A 22,557-nucleotide genomic window follows, 5' to 3' on the forward strand; every position below is an offset into this window, starting at 1 on the left:
GCTAACAGCAGTACAAAACGTGTGACTTCTTGTTCCAATTAATCTCAGATTGTGGTACTACTCCGGAGACTGTGTGGGCATTACTTACTGGAAACATACCCCAATCTTAACTCAAAACACATGTGGCTGATAGAGCTGACCCAAGGGAAGGGAATTTGCCTGCAGTTTTGCCTGGCCTGCACGCTAGCTGCATGGGGCTGGGGTTGGAGGGCGAGCTGGGGCACCTTTGGGTGCTCACTTTGGGGCTGCCCCTTCAAGGGGAGTGATGGGGCTGAGCAAGGTGGGACTTTGTCCTAACGATGGGGTGGAGCTGGCTCGGGAGAGGATATAGGGCAGGAGCTGAGCCAGCAGCAAGTCTGGGAATGGGGATAGCAAGGGAGGAGGAGGATTTTATAGCTGTTTGCAGTACTATGGGGCTACTGAGGACACCCGCTGAGCTTGCTTCTTGCTCGTCCTGTCTCAGCTATGCCATGCCTGAGTTTTTCCTGCTTAGCTTAATAAGCGTGGAGTAGGGAAAGACAGCAGTAATCTTTGTTAGAGGGGAAGCTATGTTAATTAGCTATGGAAAGCAAACATCCACAGCTTAGGAGGCAGGCAGAAAACCCTGACACAGTGGGGGTCACCCTATTTATTGCCCAGCCCATGGTGCGTCTGATTACCTGCATGGAGGAAGGCTCTGTGTACGCATGCAAGGTAAGCCTGAGTTTGGCGTAGGGAGCAGGGATGTTGCTCTGTTAGGAACCGGGGATCTTTTAGAAATGAGCGGAACCTGTACAGTCCTAAAACCCACAAGAAAAGATGCTTTTCTGGATTGGGTCCTGGTGCTATCCAAGACCTAGATCAGGTGTTGGTCCAAGAGATGCTCAGTAGTAGCAAATACAATGGGCCCTAGGTGTTGGGAGCAGGTGCTTTAAGATCTTTAGCATCCCAGAGGAGAGTGATGAGAACAAGACAGAGTGCCTTTTGCCAAAAAATAAAGCTTTGGTGCTCCTGGGTCTTGAGTACTGAGGGCACTACTTGCCTCCGCATCTGCGGAGGAGCAAGGTGGAGGTACAGGTAAAATGGTGGAAGACAGGCAGTTAGAGATTGGAAATGTTGGATTTGCTCAGTCTGGAGAAAGGAAGAAGGGGATTTACAAAATCACAAGGTTATCAGAAAAGGCAGATGTGGGCCTGTCCTTTACCAGCCTGTGTGTGGTAAGTGGGTGCACCTGGTGAAGCCAGAGGGAGCCAGGACTGAGACACAACCTGCTCCATCTGCTCTGAGAACATTTTTCTTCTGCCTTTTCTACTTTATTTTGGAAGTTATTTCATCTTTTCTAAATCATTTTTATTTTATCTCTCTCCTGTTCCACCCACCCCAAATGTCACAGCTGATGCTTTGAATACAGCTTAGCAATTTTTGTTCATGGGAAGAGGCACTACAAGAGAGTGTCTTGTCTACCCTGCCCCGGGAAGACTTATTTTATGCTTATCTATCACACATGCAGGTGCCAGAACCTGGAACGGGAGTAGCTGTTGGATTTCTCGTTCCCTCCCTGGTCCAGGAGCCTGTGCAAGACTGTTTCCATCACGATCATCAGATACCGATGCTCTGTAACGTGTGAGTAGGTGCCTGGGGATGTTTTGAGAGGGGCATTTTATGGTTTCCTATGTTCTGTTTCTGAGGGTCAACCTGAAAAATGCAAAGAGCCTTCCACCTTCTGCTTTTGGCTCGCTGCTTTCTTCCTCCCACAGGTAGAGTTTTGGACTGGAATTTGGATCTTGAGGCCAAATGCAGTGGTTCCAGACAGCCCCCTTTTTTTGTGAATGTATTTGCATGGGCTATCTTTTGCAACTGGCTTTATCAAGCTCTTGCTCTGCCCAACTCAGAATGTGATTCTTTGGCAGGTTGTATTTTGCTCTCTTTCTTTTCTTTGTTAATCCTTGCATTTACTGGCTGGTGGTTTTGGTAGCAGCTGGCTGTTTCTTGCTATCCTGGCTCCCAGGGTTTGGGAAGGCAGCTGGAGGCAATTGAACAAAAAAAAGTGGAGGCTTCCCTTTTTTTATCATCCATGCTCTGGTGCTGCACTCCCTCTGTTTATCTAGTTCTGGTTTCAGTGCTTGTTGGACCCTGATTTAACTCACTAACCTGGCAAAAAAGGGATCCAACAACACCACTGAATGATTTTTCTGCTGGCTTTGTGAGTTAAAACAGTTCTGAGTGTCTGGATGAGAAACCCATCTCAGGAGCCTGCTACTGTTTATGTTGCTGGCAAAAGTCCTGCTGGGTTCAAAACGGAGCGGACCCAGGGCAGGACCTGTGGCGTGTGTCCTTTGGCTGCCCCAAATTTACAGCAAGTGTCACTGAGCCAGTGATGCTGGGGCCGAGTCCTAGTCCATTTGCTGTGTAGGAGTTTTGGTGGGGAAAATCCTTCTGGGTTCGTGGTGGTCCCTGGTCCTTTCCCTTGCTCTGCTCCCTCCCTCCCATGGCACCCACTCTTCTGTTCCTAGTTTTTGGGGATTAGGGGGTGAGAGGTCCATCTGCCCCGGAGGCATGTTTAGCCTTGGGGTGCTTGCGATGTGCAGTCAAGAGTTTTGTGTCAACATCATCCCATGTGGTGCTTGGCTTCATACAAAAGCCAGGTTCTTCCCCCACATCCCTTGCTTTAACTTGAGGAGGAACTTCTCCAGCTCTACCTAGAGGTGGTCTGGAAAGAGATTTTATTTATTTATTTATTTAAACTACTACGTATTTAGGTGGTGCCCTTTGTTTCATCCTATGGAAAAATATCCCCAGATCTTGCATGTAGTTCTTAAAATGTGGGCATGTCTCCACTGGCTGGGTCCCTCAATGTTCTGCAGCTCCTGACCACCCCCCCACCCCAAGGGCTTTTCTTGAGTGTGAGGGAGCTAATTGCATTGTTCCGGCTCTTTTTCCCTCTCTGCTGTTGCTGCAGCATGGTCAGAAGGTTTGAACAAGGGGGTTATGTTCATTAAATGGGGAAAGGTTGCCTCGCTGGGCTTGCGGTGTCCTTTGGGCAGCTGAACCCAGAGGAAAGGGGTCTTCGGGTGACAGAGACAGGACTGGATGGGTGTAGCTCCTGTCTGCAGGGAAAGGATTTTGTGTGTAGGTGTGTAAACTGGTGGTGGGTGGAGCCGAGTAGAAAAAAGGACCCTGTTCCCCATGTCGATGAATGCATCAAGAGGGTCCCATCTTCCCAATAAAAAAAGAGGAGGAAAATCAGCAATGAACAAATAGGTTTTGTGTTCCTGAGGGGCTTTCCTGGTTGGAGTATTTCAGCTTCACCTTCCTCCTGATGGCTGCGGAAAGTGAGTTCAACAGTCTCCCAGGGCTCGGCTATTCAAGTTTTCCAAGAGAAAAACAGCTTTTCCAGGACTACTTTCCCCCTTAAACAAAAGGGATGTTGTCAAAGGAAGGATTTTGATTTTATGCTTTTTAAGTCGGGAATCTTCTCCTGCAGAAGCTTTCTAGCTGGCTTTCACAGCAAGTTTGCTCTTGCCACCTCTCTGGGGGTGCTTGGCAGTGCCCCCGAGCACGGCTCACTGCAGCGAGCTACACCCCTGATCCTTCACATTAGTCTGGGTAGCTTGTGAGAGCAAACATACTGCAAAATAACCCTCAGACTGCAGTGTCCACCCTGTCCCTGGTGCATATGTTTGATGCAGGGCTCATAGCACATGCTAAAGTATTGTGGGATAATTTATCTGTCCTTTCTGGGGTCTTGTAAAGAGCTGTCCAAAGACACTGGAGAACAACTAGCCTTATAGACAAAATGGTTGTGACAGCAGCTACTATGTTTGTTCAGCTCATCTTCTTGTCTGTGCTCTTAACAGACCACCCAACGTGGCCTCATTGCGACGGCTCTCTTGGGCTAAAAGGAAGATGGGTCTTGGGCTAGGATCAAGAGTCAGCTGCAAAGAAGGAGTATCATGAGTAGAGATAGTGGGTTTTTTTGGTTGGTTGTTTTTTGGGGTTGTGTGGTGGTTTTTTTGTCGGTTTTTTGGTTTTTTGTTTTTTTTTTTATCTCCACATCTTTGTCCCATCATATGCCTCCAGACTGCCTGGAACAAGGACAAAGCTCAAGCTCCCCTCAAAGGGATAATGGAAGGAAGAAGGAGGCCTCATTTTATTTTATTCCTAGGAAAATGGCATCCATTTCTCATTCTGCAGAAGCCCAGTCTAAGTTAAGCTGCCAGATATTTAAGATGGGAATTTGCTAAGCACGTACAATTCATGGTTCAGATTGCTGCTCAGCCCCAGCAGGGATTTCTGAGGAGCCGTGCTGGAGGCTTGACATGAAGGAAGGGTGTGCTTCCATGTGGCTTGGCACCACCTTCCCAAAGGAATATCCCAGAGCAAGGGAAGATGTTTGATAGCAATCGTTTCCTACTGCCATGAGGATCTAATCTCCTGAAGGAGTGGCTGGGCTCGAAGTCAAGCTGTGATAGCTCTCCCCTTCTTAGCGTGCAATGCATGCCTGCCTCTGCTAATGTAATCTCTGCTTCTGGTGGTGGCCTTCTCCCTCTGGCTGATGGCCATCCATTTATCCTGTCATGTAGCACCAGAAGGCACCAGATGCTGAGATATTCAGACTGTTGCTGTCGTGGGTGAATCACCTGTACCTCTGCATGTGTCCAGTGAGGGGTGTGTTGGCAGTACTGTTTGCAGGGGGAAAGGCTTAGCTGGGGTTGGTGGTGCTACTGCCTACAACCCTCCCTGCTGAACTGCTTCAGCCCTGCATCCCCCAGCTATGAGCAGTCTGGAGCGGTCAGTTCACAAGGAGCCACCCAAACTCTTCTAGCATTAAGGTCCTGTAAGCATCAAAAGGCTCTGCTGGGTGCAGATGGGTGAGGAATGATAACCCCATCAGCTGCTTGGTCACTGCTGAGCTTTCCTGTGCCGAGCTGTGGCTGTCTATAGCCTGGTGCTCCCAGACAGGTTGGTGCTGCCTCTTGGCTGCTTTTCAAATGTGGCCTTGCAAATAATGAAGGAAAGGGTCAAGTGGTGACTGCTCCAGTGTGGCACTTGACTTTGGGGCTTCTCTGGGCATGAGCCAGAGCTCAAGGTGAGTCCCTGGGCCATGGAAGTCTTCTCTGTCTTCTTCTCCCAAGAGACCTTTCAGAAACCAATTTGGTCCAGTTCCACCATTAAAGAAGTTGGGTTTTTTTCTGCCTGCTCCCGGAGGAATGCTGTCCCAGCATGCAGTTGCACTAACATTGGGAGCTGCACCTTTCAGGCTTTCCCTGTTCCTGGCAACACGTGGACCCATGTCTTGTGCTAACAGGGCTCCTTCACTGTAATACAGCTTTTCCCTTCTTCCCCCCTCTGGGATTTTATTTGTGTGTGTATATATGTACATATACTTATCTACCCTTTTTCTGCCCTCCTCTGCTTTTTTAAATATGTTGAGCTTTATTAAGCTTGATGATCCCAGATTCCCTCTGTAAGAGTATTAAAAAAACAGATTAAAGGAGTGAGGCATCTCCACTCGTATCCAGGTACGGTCATGAAATGGTGAGGATGGAAGGAGAGAGATCCAGTGTTGGTGATTAAGCTTACTTCTGGCCAGTTTTGGCTGTGAGAGATATCCCCAACCCTTTAAATCAATGTGGCAAAGGAGCAGCCCCAGCAGGCAGAAGCTGCAGGGGATGAGCATGGTTAGCGCTCTTCATCCATCCAAAATTGAGTGAATACCCTGCCAAAGCGTGACTTTGCGGTGTCTGTTTTGCACTCATGACCCCTTTGGCTTGGCCAGAAGGCGATGGGTGACAGATGTTAGAGATCTCGTCTTGGAAGGAGGAAACTGTACTCTAAATAAAATCCTTCCTTGTGTCCTGCAGTTTCCTAAAACTGCTCATTTGTGAACTACAGATATTTATCTATCCCCTCCTGTATATGTGTGTGTATATCTATAAATATGAGTGTGTGTAAACATATGTTATGTGTATATATAGAATGCTTTATTCCGTTACCAGTATGTTCATGTTATTTCAACAATAACAGCAGTACTGGGGCCAGAAAATGCATCATTATCAGAGCTCGGCCTTATAAGTATCGTAAATTTTTTGATGTCAAAACATTAGTGGCTTCTCTAATGTCTCGTAAGGACACTTGATGCTAACCATCCTTATTACCTCATCCATATGCATGCCAACTATCAAATTAATGTACTTTGATTTCGTGCTTTTTAGCCATGAACAAAACCGCATGCCTGCTTCTATTAGAATCACAGGGTGATTTTGCATGTACTGAAGGCTGGGCCAGGAGTTGGGTGGGAGAAGACAGACGCAGTCTAGCAACCTCCCTTCAGTGGCTCTTGGGACCAGCCTGTGGTCCTGTGGGGCAGCAAACATGCGATGGAGCAGAGCAAGACCAAGGAGCAAGGCAGGAGAAGCAGCAAGGGAGCTGAAAGGGAGCTTGGAGCTACAGATGAGCAAGAACAAGCTGGTAAGAAGCCAGCAAAACCTCTGTAGGTCTGTGGGCATCCTGGCCCTGCTCTTTTAGCAAAGCAGATTTGAGGGCTGGCTCAGGGATGTCAAAGCAGATGCCAAAAAAAGGTGTTGCCAAGGGCATTTTTCATGTCTGAGAGCCTCCCTTCCTGCTGGGGAAGATGAGGGTATTTTTCCCTGACTTTACCTTTGGATCTGAGGTTTAGTCTTGTGGGTATTGAGGCAAGTTTGTTTATTGCAAGTAATCTAAATATTGTGTTGTGTGTGTATTCAAATCTATATGCAAAGCAGCAATTGCTTGCCTAATTATTTTTATTCCTGCAAATAATTTGCTTGCTCACTTCAGTGTAAATCAGGAGTATGTTCTCCAACATTGATAAATCCTGGGCTCATATAACCCCAGTGGGGGAAGAACCGGGCTCTATGTGTTTATAAACAGTGAGAGAAAATATATATCTCTGCACACGGAGTTTACATTCCACGTGGGCTTGCTTGCCAGGGTGTCCAATAAAAGAAAAGATGCATTTCTTTTCAAAAGGCGCTGGAAACATCTGGCTGGGTGGCACCATCACTGAATCCCATGCATGGAATCCAAAGAAGGTCAAGCACGATGCAGTGGCCCCATTAATTCGGGGTGCTTGCTAGGGACTAACAAGCTCTGTGATTAAGTAAAAGCAATCAAAAGCTGGAAACCTGGGCCCTGGGGCTCTCAGGAGAAGGCTTGGTGGTGGAGGAACTTATTACTTAATTTGGAAGGTGTTTAGAGGCCTTTTTTTGTCATGGTTGCCTATACACAGTTGTCATTCCACGCAATTCTTAACTCACTTGGAAGAATTTTTGTCAGGTTCCTAATAGTCTGAGGTTCAGAGAAATTATTTTAATCATTAAATATTACTGTTGCCTGCTCTCCTGTCCCAACATTTTACTGTTCCTTCACAAGGTGTCAAGGCTTCTTCTTAGCAGTAACTAGAAACTAGCTGGAGATGGGGAAAGAGAACACTATTGCCTATGAAAAGGAGAAAACAAACAATAAATGTGAGTAGTTCATGCACGCATCAGGTTCTGCATCTTAGGCTAACGGTTCTGCAAGACCTTGCTGTGTGTCTGATGTGACAAGTCTTTTTTTGTGTAACATAAAGGCAATGTGCACACTGCACTGTCAAATTAGCCAGGTAACCTCTGATTAGATTTAAAGGGTGAAAGGCAGCCAAACAAGTCCAATTCTGTGCATAAAGTACAAAGTCCTCTGTGGTCCAGTGTTGAAATGCTCTTTCCAGCAAAAACAGGTATAAGACCATATAATAGACTTTCCTGAATTATTTTGAGAGCAAGTGTTGGACAGGGTTGGAGAATGCACCCGGCAGGGAATTTTTAACAGTTAACAATGGGTTGTGTAGAGGACAAGCTTCTCTGTGCTCACCCCAAATCCTTCCTCTAGCAGGATCATTAAAATTACAAACATCAGAACTGACTCTTTCAAATACCCTCTCCAAACAGGCTGGACTCAACAGTTCTTGACTTTGAGATACCCTCGGAAAAGAAGCATTTTTAACAGATTTCCAAATGTTCAGTGCTAGCAAAGGTATTAGGTGTCTAATTCACCTTTTTACGCAATGGCTAACAACATGATAACCTTTCTGGGTACTACAGCAGTATCCCTCTATCAGCACAGTGACAGGTTAATTCATTTGTATCTAACAAAACTATCAAGCCTATTTTTCCTTTCTTTGCATTTCAGCAAAACAAAAATACTTGAAGGGGGTCTGTGTGTCAGTATTCATCTTTCACCTCTGGGGAGTATTTTTCTCTGTAATCCATAGTTTGGCTCGTGCCTTTTCATGGCTCTTCATTACACATGCACTCTTCACTGGCACATAGGGGTGGCTACCCATGCACCTGTCCTCGAAGATGCTCAGTGGAAATCTGACAAATACATGAGGTGATTCTTCCTCCTTCTCTAATATCCTCAGGTTGCTTTGGTTTGTTTTTAACAGCAAATGGACTGGAGGGAAAGATGATGCTCTGGTTGGTACAGCCTCCCTGTCACCAGCTCCCCCTATAACATCTTTGATAAATGAGCCTCGGTGCCGGTTGCCTACCATCCCGCCAGGACCACTGACCCGACCATGCTCTCCCTTTTAGGAATGAGGACAAAAGCAAGATTTAGGGGAAGTCACCAGTTTCATAATTCTTCCCACATTTTACCCATAGCTGTTAAATGTACGTGGGGCATGCCATCGGTCATGAACCCTACAGGCTGGTCCTTGGCTGCAAAGCTCCCTAAAGGAGGAATTTTCCCACTGCTAATCTTTTTGGCAAGGAGTGCAGCCTCACTTAATGCAATTGTTATTTTTATCCATTGCTGAATGCTCTGCAGCTCAAGCTGGGTGGTCTTTAAGACGTCGTACACAATTAACATGGGCTGAGTCAGGGAGTGGAGAGGTACTATCAGGGAGGAACATGCGAGTGTGGGATCAGCTGAATTCCTCTAATGCTGCTGGGACAGTAGTGATGGCTGATGGTGAGCTGAAGCTGTACCTTGCACATTTCAGCAGAGGTGAACTGGAAGGGGCTGTCTTGTTCAGAGGTCTGTATCTGTCTGCTGTCCATCTCTTCGAGGAAGAGCTATGTAGAGCTGTCAGTCCTGGCAGGATTGCATTAGGTCAGCAAATCTCATTGGACTGGTCTTGTCAGAAATGGGACTGACAGGTTTGTGCTCAAAAAACCCATCCGAGGAGTGCTCTGTCATGGGCAGAGCTGACCAGAGAGGACTTCTGAACCTGAGGCAAACCAATGGAAGGCTGAAGGGATAGACTTCAGAGCATGGTCTGTGATGCAAGTAACACCATGTCTTGCTGAGAACCCACCACAGCTTGTGCTTCACTGCTGGGCAAAGCCAGAGAGAGATCTCCTGTCTGTCTGGTCCTCAAGGGTGACACTTTTGCCTGCAATGGAGTTGTGTGTGGCCAGAAGAAAAGCGATGGTTTTGTGACCAGTGGGAAGGGCCAGCAGCACTGGCATTGCTGGAACGAGTTTGGAAGCCTTCTCTAGCAGAGACCCTAGAGCTGTCATCAGTGGGACACACTTTGAGGACTTCCACTTCCCCAGGCATTTCTTTAGGAGAGAATTGAGAGGGAGTGGAAATGATCTTCAGCAAAGGATTGCTTTTTTTCAGCTTTTTTTCCCTGCTAGTGAAAGCATTTTACAAACAACTGATTAAGTTTTGCATCATCCTGAGGCAGCTGTAAATGGTAATAGATCATTGCTTTATTTCCTTCTTCATTTCTTCAGTCTGGAAACCTCAGCTAGTCATTGGCAGATCAAGAGGTGCAGGCAGTTAATGAAACATGTAATTGAAAAAGAAGGGAAAAAATAAAATCTCCATATGCACGAAAAGTTACAGAAATCCCCATAGAAACAGATTGGTGACAGGTTGGAAGAAACACTCCGGTTGTTTGGTAGTGTCTCATGGATGGATGCAGCAGCTATCACCAGCTTGGCCCAAGAGCCGTAGGTAGCACTAGCCTGTCTGCTAGAGGTATCATCTTGGGAGTATTGCCTTGTCTGAGGTGGGACAGCCCACCCTGCTGATGTGCTGGTGTTCAACTCAATTGAGTTGCACATCCCATCTTGGGATGAAGGCCAACTGAATCTGACATCAGAATTTAAGCTGGGCTGATTAGATCCTGCCTGGTCTTGGACTTGGTCCTTTATTTCTTTCGCACGGTCTTCTCTTGGGAAGCTCTGTTACCCTTTAAAGAAAAACAGCAGTTTGTCAAGGGAACAGCTGGCATGCATCCAGCGACCATCTTCATCATGCTGTGGGCTACTGTGCACTGCCAAAATAGCACTGGCCTTCTCTGCCCTTCCTCAGGGATGGTGAGGGCTTGTGCATGTGTCCCATCTCTGGGTGCTCTCCCCATTCAGCAGACACTGCTAGGATGTTCAACAGCTGCCGTTGTTTTGGAACGGAGGGTCTGCAGGTTGGATGTTTGCCCATCGTTGGATGGAGACCACCAGCTCATTTGCTCTGGAGCAATGAGCTGCGAGAGGCTTATAGCCATCTGAGTTTCCACAAGGCAGTATTTATCTTTGGAGGGATCCAATTCGCTCTTTCCTCCCCTTCCTTTGTCCGCAACCTCTGCCTTTTTGGTATAAACCATTGTACTGCAGGAAAGCCCAAAGGCTGTAGCGTGAGCAGGCATGCAAATATCTGGATCACCGGAGGGCGAGAGGCTTAGAGGGATGAGGTGATCCCAGGAGAGGCATGGCAATTCAGCTCTTTTTGATTAAGTTGGGGTTTTTTTTTTTTCCAGTTTTTCATGCAGAAAAAGTATTATTCTAAATAACACTTTTTCCTTATTTTCCTTCCACCTTCCATCTTCTCACCAGAAAAAGGGGAAGAGGGATTTGTGAGAAAAGCAAAATCATTTTGCTTTTGGTTTAATTTCATTCTTTAAAAACTGGTTTCTTTTCTTAGTGGAAAACCAGAGAAGATTAGTGTGGAAGAGGAAAATATTGTTGTCCCTCAGCTATAGGGATGCTGCATGGCAAAATAACTTTTGACAGAGCAGCTGCTGGGGACTGAAGGGTTGCCAAACCCATCCTTTTCATGAAACTGGAGTCCCTGAACATCCCTGTGTGCCAGGAGCTGCCAGGACTGCAAGGAGGCTGCCAAGTGCATTGGTGCTGTGTTGTTGACCTTCCAGAGATACCATTTCAATTCCAGCTGTAGGGCCACAGTGGGCACCGTTAATACGTCCTAAGGATACCCAAAATGGGGGAAACTGGGATCTTTGGTATCTATGGCAGAGGACTTACGGGAGACGGTAATTTCCCCAGCAACCTTTAACTCTAAACCCCAAAATGACAACCCCAGAGGCAGGTTTAACTATTTCACATCTTCCTCCTATGGCAGAAATGTCCAGCTTTACACTCTCTAAGTAGAAATATGCTTTTCTGAAATAATTTGTGACACCAGCCCTGGCAATGGTTGTTCCCAGATGCTGCACCAATTGGTGGTACGGCCAGGAGCAGTGGTGCCTGGTTCCTGTCCCAGGAGGTGTTTGACTACTGTAAGAGTTGGAGAGCAATCCTGAGGGTATCTGAATTATATCCTATAAATTGGCAGGAGTACCATCACCTTGGGGTGCTGTCCTATGCCCAAGCCGGAGGGAAACATGACTGGAGTGGGGCCAGCAAAGAGAGGGAGAAATGATGAGGAGCTTGGAAAGTCTTCCACAGGTAGAGGAGGAGGAGGGGGTTAAACAGATTAGGGCTGTTTAATTCGGTGAGGAGCAGACTAAGAGGTGCCTTGGTGGGGTTTATGAAATAGTGAGCGGTGCAGAGAAGGTCAAGAAACCACTGCTGTCTACCAGCTTGTATATTTTACAGGACACCTGATGCTACTTGAAGGGAGGGGTGGAGTATTAAATAATACTTATTAATATATAATAATATATTAATATTAAATCAAATGTCTAAAGTAGGGAAAAAAAAAAGATGTTTTGCAAGCATATGTCAGTGCTCCAGCTGTTTTTGAGTGACGGTGTTAGGACGGATGATGCCCAGGCCTTGGTAGGAGTGCTTCTCCGTGGTCCACGGCGGGTTGCAGGATAGTCTCCTGCCTGCCCCACAAGGCAACCAAAATAGTTTCTGATGGATTTGGAAATTCAGCCTCTACTTGGCAAGATTTTTAGGATTTAAGCCTGTCCTAAGGCTGAACTTCTAAAATACAGCTTAGCTGTTTTGCACGCCAACCTGGTAGTGTCAGGGTGTGGCGAATGACCCATTGACAAAAGGACTGGCCGGGCTCGGAGGCAAGAACCAAGGTTGTCTGGGCACCCGGGGGCCGGTCCCAGGGAGGACCTGCCCCAGCCGAGGGATGCCCAAGGGCTCTGGCAGATGAGCCATGGCAGCACACGGCCCTTGGGTCAAAGGCAGCAGGGTGTTTGCTGCTGTAAAGCTGTCATCAGCTTCTGGCCATCAGGAGCTGAAGCGGTGGTTTACTCTATAGGCTATGTAGCATGATTTACTGTGTGGTACTGATGTTTCCAAAAGACAAATGAAGTTAGGACAGGCTGTGTCACCAGATCAAAAGTAACCCCATGGTTCCGCCGACACTTACAGACCACACTGATTTACCCCACTGAAAAGCTAGCCAAAAATATTTGCTGCATTGGGATGTTTTGTGAAGCAGATTTGTCTCCGTTGCAGCGGAGTGGTGATCAGGTCATTGTGGATGGTGTAGGGGCCGCAGGCATGGCCAGGGTCCTGCAGCTCTGGGATGGAGCTGGGACCCCCGTGGTCTCCTCTCAGAGGGGATGGATGGAAGGAGAAGGGCTTCCCGGGCTGGGTCACCCTGCTTCAGATGCAGGAGCCAGCGTGTGGTGCCTTGCCCTGCTAATGATGCTGCTCTGACCTCTTCCCATTTCCCTGCTGACACTGGGGACTCTTGGCCATGCTTCTGGCTTTGTTTTGATCTTCAGTAATAACAAAAGAAAACAAACTGATGCTTCGTGTTCATCCTGGTCTGAAGTTGCTCGTTAGATTGGGGACAAGAGGTGGATTTTCTCCAGCCTGTGTTAAACGCCCGCGTGCCAAAGCTCACAGACTTTGCTGGGTGTTGCTCTAAGATTCGTATCTAATGAGTGCTCCCTGGAGAGGGATATTTAAAATGAATAAACAAGGAGCTTCTTGAAAGGGGTTGTTTGGGCAGTGGGTTACAGCAGCAGGGCTAGGAGAGGAGCACGGGGAGGAGGGATGGGATGGAGGGGGTGGGAGCTGCTTGGGGAGGGCAAGCCACCATGCTGTGCCGTCCCATGTATCCGCTGAGCAGCCACCGTGCCATTGCTGCCTGTCACAGCACCGTGCTGGCACCAGTGCGTTTTCCCCTCTGGGAAATCACTGTCTCTGCTGAATCAGGTGTGTTACAGATTACCGAGGCTTAGTGCAAAGCTGTGTAAAACCAGGGTGGGATCAGAGGGCTGGGGCTGCTTTCCGAAAGGGCGCAAGTTGCCATGCTTAGAGCCTGAAGACCACAGGGAGGGTCTGGCTAGTGCAGCCCTGGGGCAAGAAAATGAGCTCTAAGGGGGAAACTTTACTCTGCAAGGTGGGACTTCAAGAGCAGTTTCTCCCCTCTGTCTTGTTGTTTCAAGGGGCCCCTCTCAGTTCAGTCATTTTCATGCCAGGACAAAAATAATAATAATAAAAAAGGGATAGGGAAGGTTTAGTGGCTTCTCTGCAGCTCCTGATGTGAAATCTCTCCCTCGTGCTCCTTCCTTCCCCAGTATGGCTGGTACCTGCTGGCCTGGCAAGAAATGATCTTGTGGTCACTGTGCTGCTGTCGTTCCCCCAAATACAAGTGACAGCAAAGCATCCCACCGGAGCCTTGAATGAGCAGGAACACTTTGCAGGGAGAAGCCAGCTGGGGAGAGCACCTCAGCCATGACGCAGCCCCCTCCAGGCAGCTGCATCCTCCATCAACCCAGGACACCCAGCAAAGCACAGGCCTTAATACAACGATAAACACACAACGGAGATTGTTTCTTTTACAGGGAAACACTAAAGAACGGTTACCAAAGCCACAGTGAGTGGGATTACCCACGGGTTTTAGATAAGCTGTGACATGAGGCATCCCTCTTCCATGGGATTGGGATGCTCAGACCACGTTCCTTTCCTTAGAAGGGGCAAGGCAGCAGGAACATTTAAGGTTTTGGGTGCATATTTTTCGAGTGTGGGACAGCTGCAAAATCTTAAACCAGGAAAGTTGATCAGAAAGTTGGGGAGCTGCTCTCTCTTGTTCTGCTGCCCAGCCGGAAGCTTGCTGAGCTTGCTCTGCCTCCCCAGCAGCTTGCAATGAAAGTGTACCTTGCTCTTAAAGGGAGTTGTGGTTTGTGTCAGACAAATTCATTGCCCGACATGTGGAAAAGTGATGGTGTCGCCAGAAATTTCAGATATATTTTAATGGTTTTTTTGCTGGTGCTGTGCCCCACCTCCAGAAGAGAGGTTTCAATTTTGGGGGGGTGAAAAGCATCCCCTTTGCCAGCTGCGCATCAGGAATTAATTCCTGTGATGTGTCGGCGCATGTATTTAAGGCGGGATGTAAACAAGACTGCGATATACAAATGGTTACTGCCCGGAGGGAAAGGTCTGAAGGCAAACATCGTGCATAGTCCCATCGGAGGATTATACTGAGCTCTGATCCCCTGCTAAAATAGGAATGGGTGCTGCATATGAGCCTTGCTGTGTCTGCAGTCACTGCTGCTCCTGGTTCTCCCCTGTGCAGCCAGCCTTGTGCATGCCACCCTTGGCTTTGTGTTGTCAGACAAGGCTGATCGGATTATCTCCTTAAGGAAGATTTATTCTTTCACCAGCTCAGTGCTGACAGCTCGCCCTCGTTTCACTTTCTGCGGGGGGCTTGTCCTGCCTCTCTGCAGGTTCAGCCCCAAAAACTGGGGCCAGGCTTGCCTCTACTATAAAGATTTGGATAACCATCTCTGAGCAGGTTTCATGGGCCTGTGGGGGTGATGGCTGCAAAGTATTATGGATGGGTGATGGAGAGCCGAGAGATCCTGTTTGCAGAAGCACACAGCTGATGTGCTTTTTTGCCACATCGGTACAAAAGAAAAATCACATATATATGTGTAAACTGCAGGGAATTGGCAGGGCTAAGACCATTCAGGTTGAGTTAAACTGAGCATGGTGTAGCCTGTCTTGTAATATCTTCTTACGAAAGCCAGCCATAAATCATTTTGATGCAAGTATTTTAACCACATGGTCCCATCATTCCCATAGTGCAGTTAATCTAATACTGGAAGTAAATAATTTGGCTGCGTCTCATCTCCGCCCGTCAGAAAGCTCTGCCCTCTCCCTCTCCCCCACTGAGTTTTGTCAGGAGCAGAGGTAAAACAACAGGTTTGTCCGTGCTGACTGACCGACAACTGGTTGATCATAGAATCGTAGATTCTGTGTTTGGGTACAACATGTTTCACAGTGATTTCTCTTTTTCCTACTTTATTACCTAGAAAGGCTTACCTTTGCTCAGAGGATGCTCAGCTTGCTCGCTTTTCAGGTTAGAAAAACCCAAAGTCACACACTGCAGTGGCAAATGTGCTTTTCTCTAGGTCAGTTGTTCATCAAAAGGCACCGGGGATAAACTTTTGCTATAAAAGCCAAAAATTCTTCCCTCTGGTCATGAACACACAGAGCCAAGTTAGTCTGCTCAACAGTGCTCAGGATCTACTCCAGATCATGGGGCAGATGTTGGCTTTTGGTGGCTCTGTCATCAGAATCCATCCATCTTCAATGTTAAAATATTAAGTTGGAAGAAAATATATGCACGTTCTTATAGCAACCCATGTTTTGTTTAAAAACAAGGACCATGTGCAAAGTGGTATTTGTTATGGTAAAACTTTACAAAAAAGAAAGAAAGAAAGAAATGTAACCAAGCCTTTGAAACCTCAAAAAAGTTGTGGGATTTTTTTTGGCAAGAAATGAAAAAATTTCCTTTTCCTTGATATTCTTCTGTTTTCTTTTTTTTTCTTTTTTTTCTTTTTTTTCTGAAGACGATGTAATTTCCTGACTAACCCTAATCTGAGCTGTATAATCAAAAGGAAGGGAAGACAAACTGGGATAGCTTCTTCCTGTAAGGAAATTCTTTCCAACCTTTATTTGAATTACTATGGCTTTGTATGCCTTCTCCTTCAGATATAGCTAGAAGTATTATTTGGCAAAGGTCCTTGTTGCAGAGATGGGGGCTGGGGATGGAGGAAAGAGAGGTAATGGGGTTATAGCTAAGGGTATGTAACACCCAAAGTTTGAGAGAAGGTTCTGAAGTAAATTTTCCTTTGTTTTATGGCACATTCATGTAATCTAAATTGTGCTTTAGGTTTATTTTTGAGATCATACCCTGGCTTGTGTATTTGAGAGTATGGTACTCAGAGCAATTGCTCTCATTATCTGATTAATATGGTTGGCTCTTCCCTTCTATACAAAATTATGGGAGTAATTAAAACTTGCTCACTTCGCAAATGGGAAACGTTTTGCCACTTGCAAAACAGACTGGAAAATTAACAACAGTTACTGGAAGGAGAGCCAAGCAAACGAAGAAAACGTTTGCCTCCAAAACCATCTCTCTGAAAGGATGCAAAACTTTGTGCTTGAGCTAGCCTCCAAGAAAGCTATGGAAAGCTGCCGTGGTGTAGTTTGGTTGGGAATTAGCTTTCAGAAAAGCTCGTAACTTCATTGAAAAATGGTCCTAGACTTGACGCTGACAGATTTTGCTAGCGGTACTTATACTTGGCTCAAACCAGGACTTGCAGCCATTTTGCAAGCAGGAAAACATTGGAAGATCTGTTGCTTGCATGAGTTTTTCAGCCACATCTGAAACAGTATTATGAAACTGATCTGATTTGGGTTCCCACATCAAAATGGGAGTCAACTGATCCAGATTCAGTGTATCTCATCCAAACCGCAGCTCATTTTTTAAGAGGGTTGGATTTGCAGCTCTAGTTTCAGTCTGCTTATAATGGGAAAATTACTTTTATTTTGGATGATCCCCAGGAATTTCTCTATCTTGCAAACTGCCAATTTCCAGATTTGTGCATGGCATAGAGTGAGGGGGAAATCTGACATCTTTTCAGCTCCTATGTACGTATGGCATAATCCAATTGCTTCTGCTTTCGGCTGAGTCAAACTTACTGCTAGAGAAAAGTAGAAAAAGTTGCATGTGTCCTTGCAAAATGCCAATAAATTTGCATATGAACAAAGCCCATCTCTTATGAACTCCCCCAAAAGCCCACTACTCCCAAGCAGAGGGTCCACAGCATCCATCCAAGGGTGTAAGGACCATTTATTCAAACCCTGGTTCTCCTTATCATTTTTAGCCACAGAAATTTCCCCCTTCTGCAAGAGTTATGGCCTGATCTAAAGAAAAGAAAATGTAATACTTACATAACTTCTTAACAACATGTTTTTTTCAGTCATTTACGTGGTGTTCTGTAGCATAAAAAAGAGCAAAAACTCAGGAAATGTTTGCTTTAATGCCCTTGTTGAACCTTGCTCCTGTCCCTGGAAAAAGCCAGCAGCAGTTCATACATGCTGCTCACTTACGAGTGTGAGCAGGCTTGTTTAAACAGCATGTTCAGTATCAGTAGATGCTGCAAAAATACAGTATTTCAGACTTGACTGATTTGACTTGTAAAATTTCAAGAAAATATTGAAAAACATTCTGGGGTTTGCTAGGGGGGAAATATAGGCTTTAAGCATGTATTGGGATTTTTTTTCTCTGTTTCTACAACAAATGACAGCTTCTAATGCACATATTCGAGACTCAATAGTATTTATCACTGCCTTATTGAAAGATCATTTTCAGGTTCTTTAAAAAAGCAGGGCAGGGAAAAAAAGGTTTCTGGTTTAAATCGCTGCCTCAAAGTGGCAGCTTTTCACAGGAAGATGTGACAATCTTTGTCCAGCAGAGAAAAACAGGTCAGTTATCAGTCCTGGGCCCTTTTGCTCCAATATGGCACAAAGAGGTACTGTGAGCAGGGTTCTTCCGAAAAAGCAGATGATGGGTAAGCCTGCATCCTCACTGATGTGAATTCCTGACCCAGTTTCTGTAGCAGACTAGCTCAGGAGCATGAAAGAGCTGCTGGGGATGGAGAAAATGCCTTGCAGACAGGCTGGCCCTTCGGTGCATGCGAATGTAAGGCAACCATCGCTGTGTCGGAGCAAGTCACTGGGCACACCGCAAACTAGCTCACTCGGACCCAGTCCTCCAGGGATCCTGCCCCAAGACATTGCTGCACAGTTTGAGGATGGGTTGATGAATAAAAATCCCAGCTAATGTGATAGATGGGGAAGAAAGTCTTGTAGTCACTGGTTGTGGAAGGAAGTGGGTGGTGTTTTGTAATATTTTCCACCAATTCCACTATTTTTAAAAATTTTTCCGCTGTTTTCCGACTGCCAGCCCCCCTTCTACTCTCTGTCCATCCTCTTTCCCACGTGAGAGTCTCGATAGACACCAGTTTGTCCCCTGGGCTTGCAAAGAGCTGGTGTGTGCTTCCACCCATCCCATTCTGAGTTTGGAAAACAAGAGATTGGTGAGATCCCTGCCCTTGCAAAGGGCAGCAGCTGGGCTGAGGCATCCTTATCCCACCAAAAAAAATATCGCCCAGGGTAGCAGGCACCCAGTATGTTCTGTTGCATGGCAGTGGGGAAACAGGAGCTCGTGCCGATGCTTTTAGCTATCCCCAAAGGCTGGGGTGAGGATTAATGGCATCCATAGGAGCTGCTCCCTCCACAGGGAGAGCTGAGATCCTCCTCCAAGCTACAGTGTGTGGAGAACTGGGGGATGAGATGAAATGTTTTTGATAATGTGAGTGTAAATAGCTCCTGAGTCAGCTGCCCTGGGGGGCTGGAGGCTGCTCCATCACTTGAGATCACTTGGCTCGGTGCTTGATGTGCTCTTCCAAACGTAATTGCTAGCTCAGGGCTGGTTTATTGGGTTTTGCTGTGTGCGCTTGCATGGCAGGGAGGATTAATTCTCTCTGCTGCAGGGGTCACTGGATGGGGCCATGCAGAAGGTCTGCCGAGGATGGGGGTTCAGAAGGACTCGGGGACATCAGACACCCATCTCCACCTTGAAAGCAAAAAGGGAAATAAGTGCTTTATCCCGCTCCTCCCCAGACTGCCACAAAAATTCCAATTTGCAGAAGTATGTGGATGCCTTTTGGCCTTGCAATGAACAATCCACGGTCTCGCCAAGAGAAAATATTCCTTCAGGTGCCCATTTTGTGCTCCAGTTTATCCTGTCCAAGTGTATTTCAGTCCCAGCAGCTATCTCTCCTTTGAGAAGGATTTAATATTAGGAGGCTGTTGGCCCTAATTCAGCAAAGCACCAGGTCACCGGCAGTGCTTGCACATTCATGGCTTGCTCCCTTCTTAATATCGTATTGAGCATGGGTTCCTTGGGAGACAAATGTTTGGAGCGAGGAGACAAGTTGGTTTTGTTCCTGTTTATTTTGTTTGCCGTCCAAATTAATAATAGGTTAAAGATGTCCTGCTGATTAGCCATAACATCCCAGCAGCATTATTTGTTCTGTCACAGTCGAGATCAGGGTCCTGGTGTGCTAAGGAAAGAAGACACCAACTCTGCCATGGAGATGGAGAAAGGAGAGGCTTCTGGCCTTAAGAAGAGGGGTGTCAGCCTTAAAGTGGCCTTAAAAAAATGGACTCACAGCTGGTGGCATGGATTTCCCCAGCAGATGAGAGCAAGATGGCTGAAAAGCAGATATGGGGAAAATTCTAAGTGAATTGGAGGTCTTGATTTAAAGAAGGAGGTGTATAAATGCTGATGGTGTTTTTGAAACTAAGTGGAAGCATCTCCAGGCATCCCCTTTCCACAGGAGTGGAGCAGGGAAGACTTTGCTGGCCAAAAAGTGGCACCAGCTCTGCTTTCTGGGTGCCAGGGCATGGGCTGGTGGATCTGGCTGGATGGCAAAGTGTTTATCTCACCCACCCCCAGGACCTGTGCTCTGTGGAGGGATGCGGGTTAGAAAGTTCACATAAACCTATCCAACACTTCACATCAGTTCTGCTTTCTGCCCCAGGTCCTTCCCTGCCCAATTTGGGGATATTCAGAGTTCCTGTCTGCTCCCCAGCCTCTCGCCATCCGGCAGCATGATAGGAACAGCAGCCTTGCTTCGCAATAAATCAGTGCTGCCCAGTGGTCCACATCTGGCCAAGCGGGCTCTGCAAGTGTCAGAAAAGAAAATACTGAAAGCTCTTTCTCGCTCAATATCTATCTGTGTATATATATGTTTACACATATATATAAAATGGAAGTGTATGTATATATATAATACATCTATAAAAGAAGCTTGTCTAGAACCACAGCATGCAGCTATTCTCTGTCAGCAGGCTTTCCGTGAGGCTGGGCTTACACATGGGGACCAGATGTGGCCATCCAAAAAGGTCTGTTCGCTTCTATACCCTCTCTCTTTTTTCCATCGTACTTATGTACAGCATGAGACATATGGGGCAACCATCCATCTGAGGCTAAGCGGAAACCAAGAGTGATTGCTTACAATGCCATAAATAGCTAAATAGCCGTTTTCAATAGCAAATAGGGATATGTGAATTAAGAATGAACTCTCCGAGCAGTTTGTAGACGTTCCAGTTTCATGTTTTAATATCTTCATGTGGCTTTTTTCCTTCCTTCTTTGCTTCTCTTGGTGGGAGGTGACACATTTAACAATGTTTCCCATGAGCGAGAGGCCCACTCTGGTTATCTGAAGCAGAATTAAAAAAAAAAAAAAAAAAAAAAAAAAAAAAAAAAGACTAGGACTCTTCAAAACAAGCCTAGCAGAACCAGAGGCCTCAGGCGTCTTGGGAGCCGTATATTCGGTTCTTTGAGGGGACCCTGAAAAATCCCATCCACACAATATTGGCAGTCAATGCAAGGATTGGGGGACGTGTTTCCAGCTTAGAGCCTTTGTATGAACTTTCAAAGTTTTCATGAGCTGTCTCAGCCAGCCACCCTTCTTCTTGACAGCAACGAAAGCTGTCCAGAAAGTCAAATTCCCATCACATGGAATGAAACTTTCTGATGTTTTTCTGTTCGCTTTTGTTCCAGATCAGGAAGAAAAGTCCAAGTTTGTTCACTGAGTGGAAGTTCTTGTGAAACGTAGAGTCAGAAACACGGGAGCGACCTTATTGAAGCAGACCATTTAGTTTCAGTCTAAACACCAGGTAAAGTGGTACAAAACATGGGTGTCAGAACAAAAGGAAAGGGTAGAATAACCAACATGAAAAAGCTGAAATCAAGCTTTTAGTTTCAAACTTAAATGTTTCTGAGGTTTTGCTGTCCAAACTCCTTCAAAATCAAAATTCTCCTGCAAGTCAAATGGTTTTGGATGAATCAGGATTTACTATTGAAAAACTGCTCTGGGAATTTCAGCGGTTCGCCCCAAACGCAGCTTGCTGTCACATCTGTGCTCATCTTTATAGCGCAGGGTTCATAACCACATGCAAAACTTTGGATCCAGCTTTGAGGCTGGCCCTGCTTTGAGCAGGAGGTTGGACTAGAGACGTCCCGAGGTGCCTTCTGACCTTGGTGATGCCCACAGTCTTTGCCATGGAAAATAGTAACTTTGCTAAGAGATAATGGGGGGGGGGGGGGGGGGGGGGGGGGGGAGGGGAACGACAGACACAAAAAGCAAGAGGGGAGGAAAAAAGGCAAGATAGCAAAAGAAAAACAGAGGTAGAGGAACATGCTTGTCAAAGACATACCTAGAAGGGAAAAAGCAGGAAGAGTACTTGTACCTTTCCAGGTTGAAAATTTAAAATTCCTTCCCTGCTTTTCTTCCAAAATATCCCCAAAGTAATCTCCTCCAGCCACCCTACATACCTGATCTCAGTTCAGTGGTGGAGGAGGGATTTTCCCAGGCACATCTTTGGGAAGGTGAAATCTCCGACTGTGGGGAGCATCCATTAATGGGGAAGGCACAGGAGAACTGGCTAGTTAAGCAATAGGCAGGTGTCTTTAACTTTACCCACTTCGCTTTATAGAGCGGGGAGAAAATGGCAAGCAGAAATACCAAATCATACAGCAGGAGCCATTGCGTGAACTGAGAGGGAGGAGCAGTCCCAGCTGCCGAGGCTCAGCACCCCATGGCAGAGGGAGCACTCGACAGATCGAGAGGTTTAGTAAGGTAAGAAGGAGCATTTTGATTATCTGGTACTGACTTTCTCTGCAAATCTAGGAGCTGCGTAAAGTCACTTGGTAATTCTTGCCTGTGCTGGTAGCTGTGCTGGTCTTCCTTGAAATTGGTCTGCTAAGGAAATTAGAGCTTACAGCCACCCCTGACTTGATGGGATGGTGGCATAGGAGGGACAGTGTGACTAGTTCAGCCACAGCACCTGAATGCCTGGTGTATTTTGGCTAAGTAGTTTTGGTACTAGCGCGGTGCAAGGTTGATGGTGTGAGTCCTGCTGCAGAGAGCTGTCTCCAAGCCCCGCAGTGTGCTCGATAAATAGGTTGGATGTTTGGTGTCGTAATTCCAACAGTGCTCGGTATTGGCTCAGCTCTGCTTTGTTCGAAGTC

The 22,557-nt window shown here is 46.5% G+C and overlaps 1 long non-coding RNA gene across 2 annotated transcripts in view; it reads left to right on the forward strand.

Moving 5' to 3' along the window:
* Positions 1 to 22,165, forward strand: part of LOC115343307 — a 34,774-nt gene extending 12,609 nt beyond the window's left edge. The window contains exons 1-4 of one of the 2 annotated variants that reach the window (XR_003924071.2): positions 371 to 693; positions 1,490 to 1,602; positions 21,088 to 21,203; positions 22,023 to 22,165. This is a non-coding gene — a long non-coding RNA (uncharacterized LOC115343307). Of the gene's footprint in view, positions 1 to 370; positions 694 to 1,489; positions 1,603 to 21,087; positions 21,204 to 22,022 lie in introns of those variants that run through there. The other variant, XR_003924069.2, reaches the window with a different exon arrangement.
* Positions 22,166 to 22,557: the final 392 nt, after the last annotated feature.

Source organism: Aquila chrysaetos, chromosome 6 (genome assembly GCF_900496995.4).
Source record: "Aquila chrysaetos chrysaetos chromosome 6, bAquChr1.4, whole genome shotgun sequence".
NCBI lineage: Eukaryota > Metazoa > Chordata > Aves > Accipitriformes > Accipitridae > Aquila > Aquila chrysaetos.